At 31.5% G+C, this 6,495-nt stretch overlaps 1 protein-coding gene across 9 annotated transcripts in view; it reads right to left on the reverse strand.

The window, feature by feature from the left end:
• FOXP2 (forkhead box P2) overlaps positions 1–6,495 on the reverse strand; it is a 350,012-nt gene that overhangs the window by 36,430 nt on the left and 307,087 nt on the right. The window lies entirely within an intron of this gene.

A 6,495-nucleotide genomic window follows, 5' to 3' on the forward strand; every position in this document is an offset into this window, starting at 1 on the left:
GTCTCGAAACCAGGAAAAAGCTAAATGTTTACATCCATAGAAAAGTTAAATATGCTTATATATTTAGTGAAAAGTATTTATGTAATATAAAGAGACTCTTCAGATGGCATAAAATGTAATTGTCTCTAAGCTTACCTGTTATTACACAAAATATTTCCCAGACCATTTAAAGAGTTTTAGTAGAAATCATATTCCTATGCCTCTTTTCTTAAAAAAGAGTACCTGACAAATATATGAACCAAAAGTAATTCTGAAGAGAACAAAAGTGATTTTCTATTTCATTTCTATTAAAAATACTTGCCGTTCCTGTGATGTATTTAGTGAGCAATGTCTCATTTTACAGGAATGTGGTGTGAATTAGGTGAAGATGACAAATCCCACGGAAACATCAATATTTAGAAAGAATGATGATTTGCTGCAACTAATAAATAAACTGCATTGAAGTTTCTGATAACCAGAATCATAAGATTGACGCTTTGTATCCAGTGTTCTAATTGGGAGACATCTAGCCTATACTTAAACAAAAATCGTGAAAGGTAAGTCATTCTAATGATCTTACTCTAATCTTGAGTATGTATTAGCCTATTATTATTATAGTGATATAGTGTTTAAAGAGATCTCTTTAATGAGTATGTTAACACACCAAAAGTAATTTAGTAAAGCAGCATCTCCAATGAACATGAAAATATTCAATAATATGTATCCTGTAATAAATAATGTCTTTGATACCTCTCCAAATTAAAAAAGTAATCTTCAAGTAATTCAGTGTCCTTTGGTGTGTCTATTTCACCAATGGGCAAACTAAGGCAGCAATTTAAGAGATGTTCTTATCAATGCATATAAGTGAAATGGCATATTGAGCAAAATATTCACGAAACTGAATAAGAATTTGTATATTTACCCATGTGGGCTCAGGTATCATTTAGAATGGTATAATAGTCTAAAAATTTTAGTATAGCCCTGAGTATACTGAATTCAACAAATGTTTTTGTACCCATTCAAATTACTTACATATATTTCTAGAAGTTAATAATGAAGCAAAAAAATATAGACAGACATGTGAAACATATGAAAAACAATTAAAATGATGTTGCTGAGAAAGAACTAATTTGTAAACAAGTACATTTGTCTGTTAGATCTAGGTTCAGTAGTCAGAAACCTTTGTTCTGCTCTGCCCCATATCTTGATAAATTAAACCAGTTTGTTTTAATACTTCCTCACTGATCATAACAACAAAACCTCCGTGTATCTTGGCACAATGTCAGTCTTGGTTGAAGAGAAACTGTGGACTAAAATAGCTAGGTGGATAAGGTCACGCTGGAGGAGTGTGGCTAGAGCTCAGGAGAGGCACTTCCACTGTACCTGTCTGCTGTAAGCTCTGCTGTGAACCTAACTGTAACAAGGACTAAAATTCACTCATGCTCTCTGGAAAGAAGGCATGGAATGTTACAGTAAACCAGAGGTTAGCTTATGGTGTAAAGTGTCACCAATTCCTAATTAATAAGGCAACATTTTTCTATCAGCATAATACAATAGTTTATGTATTCTTACGGCTTAATATTGTTGTGTTTTTTAAAGATTTTTTTTTCACTGTAAGCTTGTGGATAACACAAACATATTTATTTCACATCAGTGTAAATGATGCATATTTTTAAAACTGTTTTGGCTATACACGAAGATAGGATGTAAATGGGGCAAGAAAGATAAGCAGAATATACAGTTTCACAAGAAAAGGTATATTTAGTATATTTATTTTTGTATGAAATCATTTTTAAAAAAAAATTTTACACTTGTTTACTTCTTAGTGATAATCATTATCTTATATCTAAAGAACTAAAAAAAAAAGTACAAAATGTTTGCATTATATACTTGGGTCTTAGAGACCTATTCAATTTATCTATGCAGCTTTTATTAGAATAGAGACTGTAGACTACAATAATAGTCAATGAGGTTTTGTCTTGATTGAATTTTTCAGTGGAACACAAAAGAACCTTGCCATTAAAATAGTCCTTTATTCTCCTGTATGAAGGCGAAAGGTTTTTAAAGTGTTGTGATGTTCAGTAATGAGCCTCTATCTAAATTATCATTGGTGACAAACTCACAAAGCACTTTTCGAGGACACATAGTTATGAAATGCCAGAGCTGCCACTTTCTTTCCTGTAATTATAGGCTAGCTTGCAGCCCTTCAATGATCATTTATAGAACAGCCTCCAGTGGATTACTGAGAACTTGAAAAACACATACATACCTCTGCCACATCTCCCTTCTCCTTTCCTCGCTATTGTTTACCAGTGATATGTAAAATAATAGTGCCTATTCATTCCCCCTACTTAATTATGCCAATCAAAGTACAGAAATAGTGTCAGATATAAATACAATGCAGTAAGACTAAATAAATAGGCTAAGTATTAACATTAAATTATGAATTTATGTATTTATGACTATTTTGTGCCCAAATTATTCTCTTTTATGTTTTTATAACTATCTCAGGTACTACATATTGCTGTTCAAAAATTCTCTATGATTTATAAATCAAGAATGAGATAATACTGAAAAATGAGAGGATTGGTGGATTTTCTCAGTCAGTGCCTAATTGCTGTTTCAAAATGCATATGCAAAGGGACATTTCATTAATCATTTAATCATGTCCCTTGCAGGAAGTTGGAACTAATGTTGCAAATACCCTTTTCATATGAATGCTCCATAATACTATTTTATGCATTTGATATATCGCCTATGTCATAAATTATGGCTGCTTCAAAAGGACCAAGTGGGGTTGTTATCCCTGAAGATGCTTGTTACAAAACCTTTATTAAGTTTCTTTTTTTACTTATTGCTAGTTCTATTTCACAGCTTCATACTAGCCAACAATAATACTCTTTCTGATGGCAAAGGTCTGTAAATTACCCATGCAATCACTAACACCATTTCACAGGCCTGTTCTACTTCTACTGGTCTGCTAACAAGGCGATTACACACAAATTACTGAATGCCTATGAAATATTTAAATGCATTCTACTCTACTATGCATTAATAAGAGCAAAGCAAGCTCTGGAATTCTGGTTAGCTCCAGTCCCTAATGTCCCCTAATGAGCCTCTTACCGAGACTGCAGTTCAAACAGAGAGGTGATGAAAAAATGCAAAGGGTGCCTTCAGAAAGGCAGCACTGAACAAACATTGTGTGAGCCAGTTCTAATTTATGGGTCACTTTATAGGTATATTGATTTTTGTTTTCAAAATGGAATAAATGATGTGGTCGACTGACGTTCTTTCAAAACCGCATTGAATCTGTGTGCTAGGTAGGTAGTGGGAACTAGAAAAAAACGTAAATAGGCAGTCAAATTCTTTCTAAAAACAATTAAGCAAGCATTTCAGGAAGACAAAAAGTAGGAAAGGATCATTCCAATTTATTTAATGCACGATTCTCTTTAACAAAGCTTTTATGGTTATAAATGCATGTGGTAACTTCAATTATATACACTCCAGATTAGTGATTCAATTTTAGCCTCGAGATTTTTCAAATTCATTTAAAGTTATAACATTTTATAAGCTAAAAAGGGATCAGATTTAAATCCAAGTATGTCAGTGACTGTTTTAACAAAATGTTTCACTTGCATATCACTGGTGTTTGATTTATTTTGCATCAAGCTTTTTATGTTTAAACACTGACAGGAGTTTAAATACAAAATGTTAGCTGTCACTATTCATTTAGCTGATTATGTGAGATGCCTTAGTTTTGAGAGATGGGGGCACTGTCACCAAAAGAAACAACATTCTGACAAGTTCAAAGAATGCCTTCTTGAGGTCATAATTTTGTAGCCATGCTGCCTAGTCAAAGACAAAGAAATAGACAATACACACTAAGTAAGAGCATAATTTTTAAGAGTAGATGGCTACAATAAAAAAGACAACAAATTTCCGTTAAATAAATGACTCTGTTTTCACGATGTTTTCTGCTGTCCTTCATACAGCATCAAGCCTTAAAAATTTAGCCTGTAATCAACTTAATTCATTTATGTCTGTCAACTAATCAATCTTTAATATACTAATATTTTTATGGGCACTAACCATTCCGCCTTTCTTAAAGGAGAGTATTTCCACCTTTGCATCTTGGACCATGTTTTGTGTGCTGGCATCTGCACATGCAGGTTCAAGAACATTTGTCTGCTAAATGGAATGTTATATTGTAAACCTTTTGGCTTAAGCACTAAAACTAAATCCATCTATATTCAATCTGACTTAGTTCCAATGGAATGATAATTAATTTTGCAGACAAACTACTCTAAAGTTTTGTCAGATGTTATTACACTTTGACATTTATAAGACAGTAATTAAGAACTAGTATTAAATGCTTTTAATGATCTAGTAAGATCCCCAATTAATGGTCAGAAAAATGGCTGGCTTCTGTCAACACCTACTTTACAGTAGAACTCAAAAATTGTCCTAAATGTTTTTTTACCCTGTACTTCCTTCTTCATCTTGTATTTTCTCCTTTCATCTTGGTGATATAAACTCAGTTTCTATCTTAGTCTTAATTTTTTTAATCTGATAGAAAATAATACCTCAATTGAATGTTAAAGTATATAAGAGTAAAAACATATAATATATAAATATATAAGTATATATATATATATATATATATATATATATATATATGCTATAATGACTTCTCATCTGTTCTGGGCAAAAATAGAGGGATTCTTCCAGTTTGTTTGGGATGTAATGTGAGAAAAATAATTTGGGACTCAATATATTTTCTAATATCCTTTGTTATCTAACATATGCAGGCTAAATAGTAATAATGTATGGTTTCCTTTTATTTTAAACCATTGTATAAGTTATATGATACCAAATTAAAGCTTAAGCTGTAAAATTTATTTCTAATGCTAAAGAACTAAAAATGCCACAATAATATTTTCTGAAAAAACTTTCATAGGAAACACTGGATATAAAATTTTGGGAGAATGAATAAACAAGAAACTAAGAACTAAAAACTTCCCACAGCTTTTAGACTTGTCTGTCAATTTTTTTCTTCCAAACCTTCAATTTTCGTTATTATTACAAAGGCAAAGCAGTCTTCTTTCTGAGAAAATTTGTATAAGTGGTGATGTCATTTAATTTCTCACACAGATGCTAAATAAACTTCACTGAATAACTGAAATTGATTCATTTAATAAAATATTTTATTAAATTTCTCACACATTTTAAAGAAGACAATACCAGTATGGAAAATATGTCTAATTAATATTTCATTTCAGTATAGTATACTGACATTAGCTCTGTTAGCAGAATTTATCACAGATCTTTGCATCAGAGGAGAATCAAAGCATATCAAAACAAAAATGGACTAAAAATAAAGGCCTTTAAATCTACTGTCATTAGTTCTGTCATCCCTATAAGGTTAATGGGTTGGAAAAATGGTCAGTCTTTGGAACCAAAGTTGGTATTTAATTAAAAGGAACTGCTTTTTTAATTGTAATTTCTTCAGTTTTTAAAAAACACTGGCATGAATATGAAAAAGGACTCTAGAGGGTACAATGAGGGTTCAGATTCATCTGCTTGCTAATAACAAAACAATAAATATTTGAATAAATAAAAACGCTCCTTTCCTTGTGTTATAAATGAATCATACTGAAAGAAAGATATTTTTTCCTAAAGATTTATTCTGAATTTCATCAGAAAGAACAATTCGGAGCAATAAAATTTATGGTGAGTGGGCTAGTTCAACAGCTAAAGTTAGCATTCTTAAAAGACAGTAACAACAGTCCTCTAGATAAACTCAATGACAAGAAATAATATAATACATTGAGATGGACTCATATATCAAAATGAAGAAATATGACATTACTTGTTATAATAATTAATATTCCTATATTCTGTCTTTGTTTTAACAATTTTTTTAGAAAGGAAAACTTTAGCAAAGTTACCTAACATATTTTAATGCACTCTTTGCCTAGAACATCATAATCAGTTTCATATCCAATGAAATAGCAGTTTACAACTGTTTTGGTAAAACAGAAGTGCGAATTTTTATTTAAGGCCATTTACAAAGAGCCATAGTGGTATATGAAGCAAATTTTCTCTTAATTGGTTGGAAACGATATATGGTTAAAGAAATTTTGTGGAAGTCTTATTGTAATTCAGTTATAAAGTTATTATGATGCCGAGTACTTGTGCCTTGTTGTTAAAGTGCTTTTGCTCTGTACCCTGTAGTCAGTCTTCCATTTGTAAACACATCTTTTTGATGTTTCTGCCAACATCCTGGCAACAAAGCAGTGCAATTTCAAATGAGCTAATTAACTTAATTGTTGATGAAGCATGAAACAGTTCATTCACCCTGTTAGCTGCACCATGACAACATAAGAGTCTCAGCCTGTGGAGTTACTCATCTCCATAAACCTATTTGTAACTCTCTGCTTAGATTTCTTGTATACCAGAATTGTGCATGGAAAATGTTTTATGAAAGATGGATATTCTCACTTGAATAAGAACCCT

Source organism: Propithecus coquereli, unplaced genomic scaffold, assembly GCF_000956105.1.
Source record: "Propithecus coquereli isolate 6110/MARCELLA unplaced genomic scaffold, Pcoq_1.0 Scaffold4, whole genome shotgun sequence".
Taxonomy (NCBI): Eukaryota; Metazoa; Chordata; class Mammalia; order Primates; family Indriidae; genus Propithecus; species Propithecus coquereli.